This window comes from Puntigrus tetrazona, chromosome 7 (genome assembly GCF_018831695.1).
Source record: "Puntigrus tetrazona isolate hp1 chromosome 7, ASM1883169v1, whole genome shotgun sequence".
NCBI lineage: Eukaryota > Metazoa > Chordata > Actinopteri > Cypriniformes > Cyprinidae > Puntigrus > Puntigrus tetrazona.
In genome coordinates, this window is record NC_056705.1 from 33,400,484 (window position 1) to 33,420,694 (window position 20,211).

The window sequence follows — 20,211 nt, forward strand, 5'->3', positions numbered from 1 at the left end:
ATTTGAACATTGTGTTAACATCAATTCCATGTGACAGTATTAAATCTAGAGTTTGATTTCGACAATGAATAGATCCTGACATGTGGTGCCTAACCCCAAAGAGTTCAGAATGTCTATGAATGCTGTTATATGAGGCATATCTATTATGCACCTATTTTATTACCAACATGGATATTACAATCACCAACGATATGTACTTTATCTGCAGCCAGTACTAACAGGCCCTGGTGGCCTGTATAAAGTAACCGTGTTCCTCTAGATAATGTTATGAGCAGCACCATAACTTCAAATCAGTTATACTTAAAGCCTGCCCTCTGCAAAATACTGAAACTATTGCTACTATATTATATTTCTATAAATATTGAGACTATTGTTGAGGTGAAACTTAACTACTCAGCTGTGGGGGTCCACTTTAGACATTCTACTAACAGTAAGTAACTTTACAACTACAAAGTCAACTAGCAGAAGTCATTAGACATGTAGTTTGCAAATTAATAAAATTAATTCACATGCAAGTTAATAGAAAGAGTCTAAAGTGAACTATCAAACTAAAGTGTAACAGAATCTTAGGACTTTGGTCAGTAAAAGCACTGATTCATCAACAGAGGATTTAGTGTTGTCAGAAGTACCACCCATGTGGAGACAAACCTTGGACATTTTTTTTTTTTTTTTTTTATTCAGTACAGAATAATGTTGCAGTTGGGACTTTGGTCAACACTGTAGGGTTGAATGTGTCAGGAACTAACACAAACCAGATCACAAATTAATCACCTGCTCTCTGAAGCAGTTATAAAACTATTGGGAAGCTCTGTTTTACAGATTTTATTACTAATGATTTTATTTCTGCACGGATGCAGAAGTATGATTCCTCTCTTTTTATTACCATTGAAATTAGTATTCAGAAGTCCCTCTCTATCCCTGCAGGGATGCTGTTTATCAAAAAGAAGGTCATTTTCAGCAAGTAAAATGCTGGAACATGGGGGTATAAGCAACAGCTGCTTGATGTCTTTTATAAATGTGCAAACTAACTCACCTGGAACAAATTTGAAATAAATTGTAACTATTTGTTCTTATTTTCTGCTTTCTCCACAGGACCTCCTGTAAGTACCATGGCAACAAGCTGAGTGCTTTGTGCATGACTAATTCAACATTATAACAGGTAGAATATTGTATCTCACAATCAGACTGACACAATCTTGTCTATTTGAATGGAAATTACATCATTATTGTTTCCCCTTTTTTTTTAAATACTGTTTTACACATAGTTAATTTTTTTTTTTCTCAATTCATATGGATTCCTGTGACACCCTACAGAAGCTATAAAAGATTTTAAGGTTGCCAGATGTTGCAGAAAAGAGAGCGAGAGAGAGAATTTATTGTTAGATGCTTTGTCCTAGTGTGGCTAAAGGTTTTGAATTTTATGTTATAATTTTTTTAAGTCTGATAGTGAGAATAAAAGACTTACTGTATTTTTTACATGGGCTGTATCAGAAAAGTAATTAATTCTCTTGAATCCTGACCAAAACTGTCTGTCTACATAAATGAACTGTAATGTGAATAATGAATATTATTTGCCAATGAACAATAGGGATATGTGGTTTTCAGTGGCCTTTTCCATTTACAGGTCATTTGAGTGCTTATGGTTCCATTTAATTGGTTGTCATAGTTTTGCAGTGTAATGACAGCTTATTATTCAGGAAATTCTAAGAATAACAACCCACCTAAAAGGTTAAAAGAGATTGGAAAAACAGTCATATTTAAAACTATATATATGAATACCAGTTGGAACTAGTTTTAGAGGAATGACATGTCCAATTTATAACAGGAGTTGCCAACCATTATTTGTACTAGTGTCCATATGGCAATGAAATATTTAGGAGCCAAAAAGAAGTATCCTGGAGATGGAGGCCATGCACCTATAAAAATGATTGCCTAGGGCATCATGCATGTGCGTAAATAAATAAAGTAAATAAATATGTAATAAATAAGTTATGTTATGTGAAGCTTGACCATAAAACTATTCAAAAAGTGTTTTGTTTATTAGGTTTTTATTGTGATTTATATGTTGTACACATCTGAATGAATAAGATGTCTATTGATTTGTGGTTTGTTACGATATACCAATATTTGTTCAAGATATACAACTATTTTAAAATCTAAGGGTGCAAAATGTTCAGAAAATCACTAAAGTTATCCAAAAAGTTCTTAGCAATCCATAATACTAATAACTTTTTTATATGTACGATAAGAAAAATGACAAAATATCTTCACAGAACATAATCTTTAGGATTATCTTAATGGTTTTTTTGGCATAAAATAAATGTCAAATAATTTTAACCCATGTAATGTATTGTTTATTGCTCTGGTATGCTACTTATAACTGGTTTTGTGGTCCAGGGTCACATATTAACACATTCTTCAAAAAACGTTTATTTTAACATGTTTTACTTCTATAAAGAATAAAAAAAGCGGAATAATGTGATTAAAAGAAGTTTTATGAAGATTGTTACAGAATTAGTCATTACTGTAATGAAGATGCTGAGGTTAGGTTAGAAGATCCATATGTGGAAGTTTCTATTAGCGATAACTATCTTACATAGAAGTTAGGGAAACAGGCAGAGAGTTCAAAACCAGTGAAGCAGTCCAATTTGTCTGCAGGTATAAGGTTATCCAAAAGACAAGAACAATAATGCAGGCAATGGGTCTAAAAAACATGCATCAGTCCAAATCAGGCATCAAAACAAAGGGTAATAAGCAAATGAGTCAGAAAATCAAGCAGAATCATACACAGGGTAGCATAATCAAGAAGAACAGGAGAATAACGCTTGGTAAGGCAGATCAACTGGCAATACTTTACAATTAGCATGTGAATGATCTCTTGTTAAATTTTGCTCAGCGGAGGTTAGTTTCCTAGAAAAGACGACACATGGATGTAATTTACTCACCTTGAGTAAGTTTGACTCACATGAAACTTACTTTTCTGCATTGATGTAGAACTGATGTTCAAATGAACAGGATAGTACTTTTCTGACATGGTTGATATATTCTGTCTCTGTCTTTGAGAATACAAGGATGTCATCAATATAGGTGGCCACAAACTTGTTCAGAAGATCCTTGAAAGACTGGAAAATGGCAGAAATGTTGGCAAACCCATATGGCATAACCTGATATTCACATTGCCCCCTGGTGATGAGAAAAGCAGTCTTCCATTCATTCCACTCTTTGATTCCCATGAGGATGTAAGCACTCCTTAAATCTAGGTTGCTGTAGATCATCACTTTCCTTAATTGCTATATGATAATGGAGGTGAATGTCAATCTTCTTATGTGTATCTGGACTTTCTATGCTGATGGTGAGACTGGCCTGAGGTTTCGTAGGGAAGCAGTGATCTAGACAGCAGGAAGACCAATGAGTCAGCTCACCATGATGCCAGGAAATATCAGGGTGGTGAGTGGATGACCGGAGGTGTCTCAGAATAATCTTGTGCTTGGGAGAGTCAACAATGTAGAAGGTGATGGATTCTTGATGTAGAGCTCTGACATGAAGAAAGAGTTTTTTTGTTTAGTGTTATGGCTTTTCCATTGAGCTCATCATTGATGGCCTTGATTGGTGGATTGCAGGGTTGGATGGGAATCTTATTTTTTTCATGTTATTTTTATGTAAATATAATGGTCAATATGGCATCACCAAAAATTATTGAGGTCATGTACATATATTGTGTGATAAGTCACTGCTATAATTTGGTTTAAAAATGTTGATGAAGATGAAAAATGAAGACGTTGAAAATTTCAAGTTATTTTATTTCTGGAGTAACAAATGCCCTCAAGCAAACAGAAGCCACATTAAGCACATTATATGTAATATTAATATGTGTGTGTGTGTGTGTGTGTGTTTGTGTGTTTATTTGTGTAAAATCACAAAATAAAAAGGCCCTTCAAAATGAAGAGAAAAGATTTACTTAGCACACCATAGCAATATTTTTGAACATCATGTGCATTGGAGCCCAACAGAATGTAATGGAGAATTCTAGCATCTCGATTTTTATTTAAGAAAATTAAAACATCGAATTTCTCAGGAAACAGTTGTGTCCCTCTCTGTTTTAGAAAAAAAAAAATATCTCTGTTATCTACATGATCAAGATTCAATCCAACTTGTACTATTTGTAAAATTGTTTTGTTTTTTTTTGGTGCACTTTGAGACCAAGAGCATGCTGCTGCATGTTATGCCAAACCATGCATTATCAGCTTGCAATCAATTTAAAAGAACAGCTTCTAATTCGCCATTAACACAGAAGTATGGATATAAAACAACACACATATCAATAACAGTATTGTTTGTCCTGAAGCTTATCATTAATCTTGTATTGACCCAATTACTCACCAGTCCAAAAAAAAAAACACGTGGAGCCCCAATCAATTGCATGGGTTATGTGGTGCCTAAACATGCTATTGATTTGTGTTTTGAAACATTCAAAAACTTCACAGATTTGTTGAAGAAATAACCCACAGAACATCAGATTGCTGAAACCCAACCGATAGCTCTGCCGTCAACAGTGTCATTAAGAATGTACACTTCTTTTCCTCTGACTCAAACTTTTCCCCTTCATAATTAAAATAGGTCTTGACTTGACAAATGAAACCCTTGCATTGTTCAGCCATACCATCAAATATTGTCAGGAAGAGTGAGGCTTACAGCTTTCAGAGTGGGCGGTGGAAGAGATTGGATGTACCTGCTTCAGGTGCTGGATGACAGATTGGAGCTTGGTTAGCTGCTCTTGGTAGCTCCTTAGCATGTTACTCTGTTATGAGAAAGCAGTTTGCAGATTAGCACTTCTACAGGATCCACGGAGGTGAAGTATCCTGTAATGAAAACTCTGAGGATACAAATGCAGAAGTTTATTAGAGATAACGATTTCACTTTATTTTGATGACCCTTTTTATTCTGTGTAACACTGAACCTATATTTCTACTAACTCATTAGAGTGTTAGCAGAGTATTAGTAGACTGGGTAACACTTTAGAATACTGTTCATTTACTGATCAAAAATCTAAAGTTAAAATCATCATAACTCCCTAATATCAGCTGACATCATTGTACTCTAGTGAGAGTTCATTGACATGTGAGTTGCAGCATTATTTAGTGTCAACACAGTTTTCAAAAGGACCATCAAAATAAAGTGTTACTGAGATAACTATCTTACACAGAAGTTGGGAAACAGGCAGAGAGATGAACCAATGAAGCAGTTCAATCTGTCGGCAGGTGCAGAGGCAATCTAAGAGACAAGAAACACACAAAATAGTCCAAATCAGGTCTCGAACAAATTCCTTGAGTCAAGAAAATCAAGCAGAATCATACACCGGGTAGCATCTAGGAATAACATTAGAATAACACTTAGAACTGGCAATACTTCACAATGAGCTGTGGATGGTCTTAAATAGTGAACAAACAGGAAATGAGTTTAGAGGAGTGTAGTAGCTTGGTGCCACAATTATCCCTTTTCTGTTCAATTCTGTTCTTTTGGCTGAGCAGCTTTAGGGTTGTCACACAGAAAATGTTGCTTTTTGCTGGAAGGAAATAGAGTGTGATGTTTGAAATGGTTTACATACTCACCTAACCACAATGATGTCGCAAAGCATGAATGTGTTCAGTTGTGCTAGACTGGAAATTACATGTAAAACCATTTTCCTTTCGGTTACCCAAATATGCAGCAAGTCAATGGAAAAATATATTTTAAGTGTCAAGTGTCATTTTAGGGCCCGTTATATCTTTACTGGTCCATGTTATGAACAATGCTGTTGAAGGATAAGGAAGCATTGCTTCTTTCATTGTCCCTTTAGCTAAATACCAACAGTCATTTAACATGTAAAATACTAGCAAAATGAGCTACACAAGTACACTAACAAATAATGTTTTTATTATATCAATATAAAGGAAGTCTTTTAAAGAAGTCAAATATTATACAATGTGCTTAAGAGTAAAAGCACACATTTGGTCACATGCATAATTTAGTGCATCTGTTAAAAAAACATTATGCAGCTGCTCTTTGATGCTCTTTGACACCTGCTAAACTTGTGGCTAATTAGCATGTCAGTGAGACAGACAGGGTATGAACACACAGGAACTGACAAAAGTACTGTATACTGTATGTGTGTGGAAAAGCTAATAATTTGCTCTGAAGCACTGATTATGTTTGTTTACTACCGTCAGTATACAACAGTCAGGATGCTCAGTGGAAACTAATGAGGCATTCAAGAATTGCTAAAAAAAAGTCAAATATCTGCAAGTGAGTGTATCAAGTATGTGTCTGTTTTTTATCCTTGCCTGCTGACAAACAGCATTTTTTTTAACTTGCCTTTTGTTTATTAAATTTCATATGAGGACCTAAGAAGTTAAATATTTCATAGCTTGAATCTGCTCTGGAAACTAAATAGGCCACATATAATCCACCACAAATAATTGTAGTTTATTTTGCAACAAACTATATCAAATTATTGTGGAATTTTCATTAGCAAGAAACTAGCAAAAACGAGTAACTGAAGAAAGTAGTAAAGGCATTCCAAGAAATACCATTGTTTTTACAGTTTACAGTTACAAATACACATTCTCACTCTTAACTTGTTTCATATTGCAGCTTGGTCAGGAGCGCTTGGCAATGCATTTTTCGATGTGAGGGTCCTCCGTTGTTTTGGTTTTTTTATCTTAATTTAATGGTTTGCACATGTATGTAATAGGGATGGGTGATATGGCCTAAAAATTACCACAATAATTTCAGGTATTATATTATTTATTATAATATAATAATTGTCACAGAGTGGCCAGGCTCAATCACCACCCAATCCCAGCGATTTTAATTTCAAGCAGCCCCACCCTGGTTCAATAACCTCACCCAGCATAAAGCACATGCTACAGCTTATCAGTTTGTCAGTGCTCATTTACACGAAGATAAGATTGCCTATGTAATTTTTTTTTATGCTAACAGGACCGGCACTGCAAAGTGCAGAATCCATCTGGGGACAGATGGGTCTCACCATACAGACTATACATGACTACATGACTTCTTCTGGACATTTTTGCCAGGCCAAACGTACCATGTCTGTTTCCGAATATGCATTGACAGCAATGGTATCCAGATGGACGAGAGGACGGTCAATACTATTACCTCCTGGCCCAAACCCACTACTGTCTCAAACTCTAACGTTTCCTAGGATTCTCCAATTTCCACCACTGTTTCATTTAGGTAACAGTACAGTCTCTGTCCTGGAGCCTTGAGGCCAAGCATTTCAGGTATTAAAGGATGCTATTACCTCTGCTCCCATTCTAGTGCATCCTGCTCCTGAGAAACTCTTTGTTGTGAAAGTGGATGCTTCCACAACAGGAGTTGGAGCAGTGTTGTCGCAGCAGCAGAGGGTGCCACCCAGACTCCATCCCGCCTCCTTTTCCTGCAAGCTGAGCCTGGCAGAATGGAATTAAGATATTGGCAACAGGGAGTTGCTTGCCATCAAGCTAGTGCTGGAGAAATGGAGGCATTGACTGTTCACTCTTTCACAGTTCTCACTGAACACAAGAATCTGCAGTATCCGAAAGAGGCAAAGAAAATGAAGAGATGGGCATTGGTCTTTACATGCTTTAACTTTTCTATCTCCTATCGAATCTAAAGTCGGACACCCTATCCCATCTCTTTATAGAATATCTATAGTATACCCAAGACATGTCACTCTGTCAGTTCTGAATGGGGAAAAAAACATGACCACACTATTTAACAAAGCCCAGCTTCTGAGATAATAATCAGGTCCCCAATGCATCTACCAACGAAGAAAACGTGAAAAAGAGTAACCCAGTTTCTTTGTTTTAGTATGCAATGTTCTGAAAAATGAGCACATCTGATCTCGCTCCCTAATGATGTTGCAAAGGGATCTCATTCTAATATTGCCATCTCTTAATCTGTAAATTTCCACCTGCTACACCTTCATTTTGATTTTGCAAGCTACAGCTGTGTAGCAGTTCTAATGCCATGGCAAATATTTAAGCAAAACAGGCTAACAGAGCCTCAGAAGAGACAAGAGCAGTAGATTTACAGATTTATTTACAGTTTATTGCTGCTGTCACACAGATCTAAAATAAATGTGATTTCTTTCCCAGCTGTATATCTTCACAGACATAACCAACTGTAACTTGTGTGAACTTGTAAATTTGTGTGTATGAGAATTTAGTTTAGCATTCACATGCTTTGACAGCCGTTTTCTGTCTGTGTCCTTCAGATATTTCTACTCAGAAAACCATATATCAGAAGTTTAAACTAATATGGTTTAAAAATGCATGATGTCAATGTGATAAACATGATCATTAGAACCAAAATTTATGTTTTTAGCAGGTACTAGCTGTAATGTTGCAGCTCTACTCTGGAAAGCGTCGTGGAGCAACAGCTCATTTGCATTTAAAAAAACTGGCACCAAAATCTATTTGAAGTGTTTCTGCCTCCACTCAAAATAGGCATTTTCAAAATTAGATAAATGATCTGTAGGATACAAACTTCACAGACACATTCTGGGGACACCAGAGACTTGTATTACACTTTGTAAAAGGGGCATAATATGTCACGTTTAATACTTTTTAATTAATTACGTTGGTAGTTATATCTTGTGTTTTATTGATAAATGGTAGGTTTCAGGAAGGAGTTGGGTTAAGTGCTCATAAATGTGTAAATAATGTATATAAATAAAACTGTTGTGGCTGTTTACATTGCGTTTACATATTGATTCAAGGGTTTCTTATTTAAAGCAATGGAGGACCTGCACATTGAAAAATGGAGCTAAAGGGTCCTGACCAAGCAGCAACATGACGAGTTGGGAGTGAGAATATCAACCCTAGTGATATTCAGGAAAACAACACGATTGGTAGGGTGATGTTGCTTTTATACAGCAGTTGAAGAAAATGATGCATTGTTACATTTTATACAAAGTATATATCACCAGTTACTGCTATTTTTTTCCTCTACCAACAACAAGAGATTAGTTCAAGTAACAGACAAAATTGACACATTACTGATTGAATTATCATGTTTGAGTGAATGGTTGAGTATTAGTTGAGTATAAGTCATGATCTTGTTTCATTCCTGAATTAGTGTGTTTGCTAACTGTCAGTGAAGAATAGATTATCTGTTCCTCCTAAAATCAAATTTAAATATATTCATTGATAATCTGAGTTAAAAAAAGAAGAAAATATTTTGTCAATGAGGTACATGTACGCCACTTTTTTTTTTAATTCAGTAAATGACTAAATACACTTTGCATGGCCTTTTATCTGTCTTTTGAGCTCTTTATGAATCATACTTTTATGAATCATACTTTTACATTTGATTGCATTTTGTTCTCCCAGGATACAGAAACATACAGCAGAGATTTCTGGGAAAAGGCCCTCTAGATCTTTCAGAAATTGTATGCATAATGATCAAATGTTCCTTCATTTGAATAACAATGAGTCTGCCTGCTGACTCAAGCTGTTTTACTTGTCACAGCGTATATGAGTTTGACAAAAAAAAAGACCTAGACCCAAAGACTGGCCCAAAGTGCTTGTGCATGTTGCATTATTGAATTCAATAAAGATGTTTATCATTGCCTATAATCTGTTCACATATTAATGTAGGCCAAGTTTGGAAACAAATGAGCAATTATGTTTTAAGCTTTAATACTGAAAGTACTACTCATATTAAAAGTGTTAGCAACGTTTTGTCTGTGATTTTAATGGGCCTTTTACAAATCTGTTAAAGCCACTCCATAAATGTGAGGACCACAGGAGGATGAATCATGCTGAGAGGTGACGTCCAGAAGTCAGTGGCCCTTCCTGCCATAGAATGACTTGCTTCATTAGTGTTTGCAGTCCTCCTTGGTCACACCACCTTAATTACAAGGTGACCCAGAAAATTTACTTTTGCCTGACTACATGCAGATCCCCCAAGGTCTTTTATGACATGACCAATGCTGCAAAGACACCCCTCCCCCCTTGACGTTCCAAGAGACACACACATGCAGCTGTCATTAAAGCTTTTTTGTTGAAAAGTAATTACGATATGCTTTGGATATAGGAACCAGATGGCATTCCCTGCCTTGTTTTCAGTGTGGTTTTCCTATCCTACCCTAACTTCACTCACTGGGATTCTGCCAGGAGCACCAGCCACTTGTGGTCATCTGTTCCTTCCTTCTCTGCTTTGAATACTACAGCCATTCCTCCATCGGTTTTCCCTTTGGAAGTTGTTTGCTGTGGAGCCCTGCTAATATAATTGACAATTATCATTCTCAACTAACCTAGACGTGTGTACTTTTATACTTTGCCATCTCACTTACCATCATTTGAATTTTAGGGGCTGACCAACCTATTACAGGGGACAAGTTGATATGGCTTTTCTGGGTCCTAATGAAAAGTCAGCAACTTACTTTAGTTAAAATTTTCTCAATGCTTATGTAAACTGACACCCCGTTTTACCTTGTCAAAAAACAATTTCGGATCATGTCCTTTTAAATGCTAATGAGCTCTGCTCACACTGGTCCTCTCTTCCGTGGTAAGACCAACCTTCCTCATAAGACTGTCAACTTTAGCTGCATTTAGCTGCAAAACTTGCTAACTAGCACATTAATAGGAAAGGCAATTTGCAAAGATTCAAAAAAGGCTGAAGGTGCATTCCCTTCAAAAACAAAGAGAATAAATGATGACTGCTATGTAAATTATTAAATTTAAAAAAACACCTCAGTCGCTTAACAAACATTCTTACTACGCAAAAAAACAATGGTGGACTGTTGACATCTCACTCAGGGCCTCACTCAGCTTTGTTTTATTGCAGGTGTAAGCAAAAATAACAATAGCAACTAAATACAACATTGGATGACAGGTATGAGAATAAAAAATAATACAGGATGACAACAAAGATGATGTATGTATACATAACTAGGGCTACTCACAAATCAGGCAAACAACTGGACTTTATTTACACACCACAGTGCTTCTCTGATCATATACTGGTTGCTCTACTGCACATCTCAGATCACTTCCTCCTCACTATTACAAGCCCTCATTGATGGCTTAAAGTGAGTTTTAAGCAAAAACATTTTTTTTTATCATGGATGCTACTGTTGTATTGTAAACATTATATATTGTAAGTTTGTAAGTTTCCTGGCTTAGAACTTGGAAGAGTAATGCTGTATATTGAACAGCAGAAGATTTTAAATCCATATACGAGATACAGATCTCAGGAAAAATGCATTGCTGGTCAGCCCCACTTAGCATGCAGGAATAAGTTAGCAGAAGCCGTTCAGTCGTTTTGGGGTAGGTATGAAAGCAGTGTTTGTCTGAAGTTTGTCCCTGGTAAGGAAGTAATGGCATACACATTAATGTACATACGTAATGTACGTTTTTGCTTTGTTCTTTGTCAGTGATTTGCTTTACCTTTTCACATTATGCTCATTGTGAAATGGCGTTTACATCTTGTTTAGACACTATCTGGCAAGCTCGTACCACCCATTCTGCCCTTTGTCTGTCTAAAGTGCTGAAATCCAAAAATTCCATTGACCCTAAAGTGTATCAGTCACTCCTCTCTTCCTTCTCTGCAAATGTCTCCACTGCTAAAAGACATATTATCGTAACAAAATTAACAATTCGTCTAACTCTTGCATGCTCTTTAAAACAATTAAATTTTTTGACCTCAAAGTACACTGGTACAATTTGTCACGCTAAACTAAGCAAAACCCTCGTAACTAAGCAACAGAAAAAGAAAAAAGTTCAGTCTTTTTTTCACTTTAGGATTAGGGTTTTGCATTTAAATAATTTTAACTTAAATAAGAAATTTATTTTTCTCCATACTGGCTCTTATTTTGTGTGTCTGTGAGTCTACGTTCTCCTCCCACTTAGGAACATTTGAAAAAGCAGCATAGTAGCATATTGAAACTTGTAATGAGATGCAATTTTAAACCAAAATAATGACTAATCCATATTGATATATCGACCGCCCTAGTATATTTAATGAAGTCCCCTGGTGGTATTTAAAAACTTTTCTAAGGTTGGGAGGTCTGCTCACATCATTAACACATCCCATCACACTGATGATTTTCCCTCGGCATTTAGACTGGCTCCCAACTACTTAAGCCACCCTTAATCCATCTCTTTTAAAGAACTACAGGTGAACTGGTTTCTCTTCTTCCTTTCATTGCAAAAACACTTGAAGGGGTTGTGTTCACAACATCTAACTTACTGGGTCCCTTAGGTTACAGTTCTTGAACTATTTCTCTTCTCTGTATACATGCCATCACTAGGTTCTGTCATCAGACACATGGCATTTCATATCACTGTTATGCTGAAAACACTCAATTCAACCTATCATTCCATCCTGATGTCCCGACGATAGCTTAGCATCTCAGCTTGCCTAACAGACATTTCTTGCTGGCTGAAGGACCATCACTTTCAACTCAACATTGTCAAGACAGAACTGTTATCCTGGACACACAGGCAGTAGACCGACACTCTTGCTTCTCCAAGCTCAGTACTGGTGGCTGTCCGTGACATCCACAGATTCTCCAGTGATCCTGTTCTTCTCGGGGAGCTGGTCTGTTCAGAAGCTCTTCAAAATGTTCTTTGCACCTTCTTTTCTGCTTTTCTTCACCTTTCATGGTTTTATCTTCCTTGTCTTTCACTGTCCTTTTTGGTCTGGCATTGTCCTGTCTGTCCTGTCCATGTCTTCTTTAGCTTGAGCTTTAGGTAAGCCACCAAGAAGCGATGGTGCAAAGCAACATCTGCTCCTCTCCTGTCATGTACATCTTGCAGATCTCCAGAACTTCCTCATGATGCACACATGATTTATCTGGTTTTGGGTAAACATGTCTGGCGATAACAAGGTTACCTTGTGTTTCGGTGAGTGAAGATAATTCCACCTATACCCAGTTTGCTTGTTTTACATAGGTTGGCATTTCTCTCTCCGTTGTCATTCACCTCACCTAGACCCTGCTGTCCCATTACCCCTTCGTATCCTTCTTGGCATTGAGGTCGCCCGTGAGAACAGTGATTTCTCTTACTGGGAAGCTCTGGATGACTTTCATGACAAAAAAATATATAACGTATATGTAAAAACACTTTTATACTGGCAGTCAGCACCATTCACATTTACAACATTCAGGGCATTTACAACATTTAAGATTAACAGTGCAATTTATCATTAGAGTGCAATTACCAAAAAATGTCGATTAGAGAGGATAATTCTGCAGGTGATTTACTAACAAAGTGCATATTAAAATGTGCATATTAAAGCCATCATTTCCATAATGACCAGTGCAGTCTGCAAAAAGGAGCACTTACTACTACCTGTTTGAAGACTTTCCTTTTTGGGGAGTTAAATAATGGTGCAAATACCAGCAATTTGATGAGTGCAATGTTAGTAAATGCTGCATGATTCATTTTAATGACCTGACAAGCTGCGCAAAACCACATTCATTATCAATGTGGATTTGCACAGCTCTGTCAGTGAATTATAATAAATATATAAATATAGTATTTCATTTACATTTTATTGGAAGTGTAAAAATTAGAGTTATTTGTGTTTGTCACAACTCAATAGCTTTAGCATTCTGCCCGCTTTAAATCAGACACAGAGGAAGAATGCAATAAGCAGGCCACTTTATCTTAATGAGAAACATCTGCAGCCCACACAGCTTACAAATTTATGTTGTGAGAACATTTTCCCAATGTTCTAGTTTGGTTATGAAATATTATTTGGAATGTTCCAAAACATGGAAATGTCCAACTTAACATGAATGTTATTTTACAGTTAGCATAATGTTCCTGCAGTGTTCTTGCAATCTAAATTTTTTAAAACAAAATAACGTTCTATGAACATAAATTATGAACGTTCCAAGAACGTTAAAATGTCCTGTTTGCTTAACATTCCTAGAACATTATTTTAGGGTTAGCATAATGTTCCTGCAACATTCTTGTAACCTAAATTTCATAAAAAAAAATAACATTCCAAGTTGATATCCAGTAAAATACAAATGAAAATGTCCAGTTTGCCTAAAGCTGCTAGAATGTTATATTACAGTTTACATAACGTTCCTGCAATGTTCTTGCAACCTAATTTTCATTCAAAATATTATGTTGTATGAATGTTTACTTGGAACGTTCCAGGAACATCAAAGTGTCCAGTTTGTTGTTGGAACATTATTTTATGGCTAGCATGTCGCTACAGTTTTATTTCCACCTACATTTTATTAAAAATACAACATACCCAAACATTTGTTTGGAACATTTCTTTTAATAAAATATAATTTTTTAAGATTGTTTATTAACACAAACTTCCAGATGCAAGTATATAATTCCATGTACATTTCAGCAGGCCTGAATTAATCTATATTATTAAATATAATAACTTTCAAAAATCTCATTAACACATGGAAGAAATTGGTGAAAATTGTATATAAAATAATAATAATAATAATAATAATAATAATATAGTTGAAAATATATGGCAATGAACTATAACTTCACGGCTAAGTATAAATGAATCTCATTTCTGTATTGAGAACTTTGTATGAATTTGTGTGTGGGGTGTTGGTGCAGACTAAACGTTAAATGCGACTGGATACCTTTTTGCAACAAATTTGTTTGCTATGTTCAGTAATGTATTAATGGACTGATTTTATCAAGTTGCAAGAAAAGCAAGAACATGGATTTAATTAGTTCTGGTTATTTACAATTATGTATTGCTGCCAAGGTGTTAGAGATAAGGTGTGTTTGGTAGATCGCAATCTAATTTGTTTGTCTAATAAAGTGCTTCAGTGACAGATCAGATACATGTATGAACATTTATGAGTCGAAGCGCATGGCACATGGCAGTCCTGAATAGTCAGTAAAATAAAGGCAGATCCTTGTATAACTCCGTAACTTCAATTTGATGTGCAGTTAAACAACTTAGCCATTCCAAACAAAGAGAAAGAATCGAAAATTGTGTGTTATATGGTGTTCTGCCTTGGTTTCTCCGATAAAGGATAAAGGATAAAGGATATTTTGAATGTCCGGAAAAACATCAATGAATTATTTTTGAAATTTACGGTATTTTGCCTTTGCATGGCAGTCTACACATGCACACCACTGGAAATATGTCATAATAAAGCAGTTAAGTGAACTGCAATGTCAATTTTATACCAATTTGAAAATCCCAAAATCCCTTGAAATATAATAAACGTTTAGAAGTTATTAATAAAGTTATGAATGGCAAAAGTTGTCTTGTTACATGCTATTAGCTGATTAGCTATTAGCTTAAACTTTATTAGCTAAATCCTTAGGTAAGGAAGAAAACAGGAAATAGGTAAGATTAATAGTTATAGTAAGTGAAGTAGTTATAGTAGGTGCTGGATAAGGATGCTAACATTCACCCATTAACTGACAGTAAAGAATTTTAGCAATTAGCATAGCTAAATTGTTTACGAATAATTTCTATTTTTTTTATTCTAAAAATGCTGCATGCTGTAACAAGACTCGGCCTTGTCCAAATCCATATGCAGATGTTTATTAGAATCCACAGCAAATATATCCAAAACAGTAGGCAGAAAATGCAAACGTTGGCAGGAAAAGTTCACAAACCAGAAGGCAGTCCAATCAAAGCATCAAAGTAAGGAACAATCTGTAAACAAGAACAAAACAAGGCAGACAATGGTCATACACAATAGTCAAGAAGAAAGAGAAACTGCTCAGTAAGTCAGGTGAACTGGCCACACTTCACCTCGGCCTGTCAATATTCAGGAGGGCTCCTCTGCTGGTGTGGCGTTACACAAGGACAAAAAAAACTGCATTGTCAATTGGCATTGAGAGGGGAAAAAAGTTGTTAGTTATTCCTTTACATTTTACATAAATTTTAAATTAAAGCACAAGTTATAATGCCATTATTATCAATTAGAAATAAATGTCTAGCCAAAATGAACTGACCTAAAACAAGCATTCATCACAAATACAAGTGTTTTCCTATTTGTAATACATCGCATGGGTTTTTTTTTTCGTGTCAAAGCCCAAACTAAAACCCTTTTGAATCTTGAAAATAAAGACTATCTAGACTTTCAATGGAAAGACAAAAATGTTGAAACAATATAAAAACCCATTTGTCTGAAGATTAATTAAATTAATAAAAAAAAACCTGAGTGTGCGTAATCCACTACAGAATACGTTTTTTTTTAAACAATACTGATTTCAGCTAAAATATTGGCAAGTAAATAAAAAGTTGTCCTGACATTTGGCCTACCTTGAAAAACCTGCTTAGTCTTCTTTACAGATAGTAGTAGATCTGCAAAGATCAAAGCTTGTATCACTGATGCCATTATTGTTCCAGCACAATTATACAGTTCTTACAGCACAACATATCCTGGGCATATTGGAACATGTGTGTACCTTCTGCAGTGTTTCGCTGATCTTTCTCTAGTAGTTGTGGCTACTGTTACCATAGTCGTGTGACAAAGCACAGTGAAGTCAAATGAAACTATGGATACTGTCAGTACATAGCTATAGCATTTATTTGCCATTTACTGCTACTATTTGCATTTTGGTGTTTACATTGTTATTTTTGGTTATAGATATTTTAATTGTGTTACTTGTATACTGTTAATGAAGCATTAATTGTTGGGCCCTGGAGTCTATGTGCCCTAGGGGATATAGCGGAAGATAAACAGCCTGATAAAAAGCATGCAGTCTCTTGCATAGACCGATCCGACTTTCAGAGAAAACATTTGCAGATCTTGTTCAAGTTATGTGAGAGCATTTATCACCCAAACCATTACTGATTGCTAAATGTTTTCGATTTTATTCAAAATCAGTGTGAGGAGAGACAATTTCCAGTTTTGTGGCCAACTTGAAGCATTGCCAATTTGGACATGTTAAACTGCATGCTGTGTGTGAACGTTTAGTATGTGGAATTCATCATGGAGGAATTCAAAAGAGACTGTGGACTGAGCCAGATTTAAATGAGCAGTAGAAATTACCATTTCAATGGAAACTGCAGCCAAAGATGCTCTCGAGTTACAAAGTGATGTAAAGGCTGGAAATGTAAATAAGCTGTCAACTGTAAGCAGAACAAATCAGATGCTCTGTTTTCATTGTGGAAACCTTTCATCTATCTCTCCCAGCACAGATGCAAATGTGGAGTGTAGACAATGTCACAAAAATTGGCACATTCAAAAAGTGTGTAGCAGAGCCCAAGCAAAAGTGTCTGAGAAGGACAAAAGATATTGCACTGAAAAGAGAAGCTTGAAAAATACAATTGATGGGATATTGGGCATGGACAGTGAGAATACATTGGCCAGTCTGGAATTGTTCAGTCTGGGTGAAAAGACAAACAGGCCATCAGTCTCAAGTCTCATGATCAAGTGGTACAAATGGAGCTGGACACAGGTTCAGCATTTTCAGTTTATGAGTGTGATTATGAGTGTGATTGCAAGATCTTATTCAGCAACGAGAAGCTCTACCCATCTTCCGCTGTTTTACTGGTAAAAAATAAATAAATAAATACAAATTCAATTATATTATTAAATACAAATACAGAGTGTGCTGCCAGTTACAGTAGAATATAAGAGCCATTAAGAAATTCAAAACACTTAAATCCATCAAAAGACAGGAGGACAAGGTTAGCAAAAAAAATACATTAAAATATTTGTGATACTCAGATGTGTATGTTCTATGCTATTGTTTCAAAAAAGAAGGATAGAAGGTACATTTATGCTTCCAACAGTATTTGTTCTTTAGACATTCCTTTTTAAAAATAAAAAAGTATCAGCTAAATGCAATGTGACCCACGTTTGTTTTTGACCACTGAAGATGTGCACAGTTTAACTATTTACTTTTTGGGTACTTGCTCAGATCCCAATATGTCTTGAACTGAACCATACTAAACCATTTTTACCATTGCTTTATAAAACATATTTCATACCAACAAATTATACTAATATACCTAACAACATCTGTGTAAAAATAACATGATGCTGTCATCTTTCTAAAGTCATTTTTATCCCCTGTAATTTGGCTCCAAATCCTAGGTGAAAATTAATATTTTGAACCCCTTCCAAAATAGTCAATCATTCAGTCAATATTCATCTATGTTATATAATATTTTGGTTTTCATTACTATTTGTACAGTATTTGAAAATTATCCACTACTTAAAAGAATAGTTCGCCCAAAATGAAAGGTTTATGTTTATCTTCTTACCTTCAGGGCATCCAAGATATAGGTGACTTTGTTTCTTGATTAGAACACAAATCAGGATTTTTACCTCAAACCGTTGCTGTCTATGTCAGTCATATACTGTCAGTCGATGGGTAACAAACGCGTACAAAGCTTTGAGATGATCATAAACATAAAATGATAAAACCTTGGCTTCCTGTTTCACAGATATATAAATAGAAGGAAAAACAAACTCCAAATTCCTTTAATCATTCATTATGATGAGAAAAAAACTAAGAATATTTTTATGGTGTTCATAAAAAGTTAAATGAGCTTCACAAATTAGTAAAGTGGCTTTAAGGGAAAAGTAAAATACTGATTTCTGCCAACAGGGTAATAATTAAGGATTTCCAATCAACATAAAATGTTACGAAACTATCTGGAAGAGGATGTGTGTCTATATGACAAACCTGATTTTGTTGAGTTCTATGTGTTCTTAGGTAAACATCTTTGTTGATCCTTGAACAACGTTTTGATCAGCCAATCAGATTTGAAGAACCATTTTATAGTTTTTGTGAAGTTTAGGCTTACAATCAGTGTTTGGTGCTTGTACAGCAGTGTCATTCATCTATCATTTTCTCTAAATTTTAGACATTAATCATGGGTAAGGTTAGGTTTAGTTGTAGGGATATGGTCAAGATAAAATTTTTTGATTAAAATGTTGTTCCGTGGTGAAAAATATATGTTGACTTAGGAACACAGAACTCAGCAAAGAGTCTCGGGATCAGAAAACCTTTAAAAAAATAATTGCCAAACAGAACCTACATTATCACATGTTGTTCCTTTTTGGGAACTCGAACTGCGTACAAAATGCTATGGGAAAACCTTCTGCGCATTGACCATGCTCGAATCTGCTATAGAATGTGTCCAATGGAAGGCTGTGACGTTCTGGGCGAGTGATGTCAGTGACCAAGAAAGTATAAAGGCACAAGCAGCATCAGCTTTCTGTCAGTCAGATCTCTGTGTCTGTTTCAATTTCATGTCCTGTGAGTTTTATTTATTGACGTCTGTCACAAACAATTAAAGTTTTATATGACAAACTAAAGACCCAGAAGGCTTTTTTCTCGAGGGAAGGAACCTTCAACAGGGTTCCCCCTGTGTTGCTAGTCTTGCTGCCACAGAGGTGGTGCGGCTGCTGCATTTGCTGCAAAAGTGTGCTTTCTTTGGCTTAGAGGATCGCTAATCTAGGCGTGGTGTGGGAATCGACCACGATGCAGGCACAAATGTCTCCTGTTGAGTCGATTCTCAGTTTAGTCAAGAGAGTGTGAGAAGGCCGCTCACTTACTTTCAAGCAGTTTCAGAAGTTGCTGGGTCTGATGGTGATACTTTCTGGCCTGCTGTACATGAGACCCTACAGTGATGGCACAAGCTTACTGTTAGTGGTTTGCTTACTGTTAGTAACCCCATTCTGGCTGAGCCAAGTATGGTTCTCAGACCTGATAGATCTCCTAGACGGCCCTCCATGGGAAATTCCTGTCAGGAAGGATCTCCTCTCACAAGCAGGGGGCACAATCTGTCATCCCATCCCTTCAACGAGCAAGGAGTATTCCCTGAGGAAGTTTATCACCTCATGATGCAGAGCTCGCCACCAAAACCCTGTAAATTGCCTAGTAGGTACAGTTTTGGAGTCTCTGCAGGGTTATCCCACTCTACATTGAAGGTGCATGTAACGGCATTATCGGCTTACCATTTACCGTTCAGTGGCAGGACTGTGAATAAACACCCCTAGCAATACGCTTCCTCCGCGATGCACGCTGAGGTCGAGACCACCAGTATGATCTCATGTCCCCTTGTGGGACCTGGCAGTGGTGCTAGAGGCTCTGGGCAGACCCCATAGAGATTTCTTGATCCCCATCTCACTATTAAGACAGTGATTTTACTTGCAATCACTTCTCTGAAGAGAGTAGAAGACTTTCAGGTCTTTTAGTGGCCCCATCCTATTTAGACTTTCCGGCCAGTTTGGCAAAGCTTTCTTGT

At 36.2% G+C, this 20,211-nt stretch overlaps 1 long non-coding RNA gene across 1 annotated transcript in view; it reads left to right on the plus strand.

Annotated features, from left to right (window-relative positions):
• The first annotated feature begins 1,132 nt into the window (after nucleotides 1-1,132).
• LOC122348770 overlaps nucleotides 1,133-20,211 on the plus strand; it is a 41,772-nt gene continuing 22,693 nt past the window's right edge. The window contains exon 1 of the long non-coding RNA XR_006251371.1: nucleotides 1,133-1,159. This is a non-coding gene — a long non-coding RNA (uncharacterized LOC122348770). The remainder of the gene's footprint in view (nucleotides 1,160-20,211) is intronic.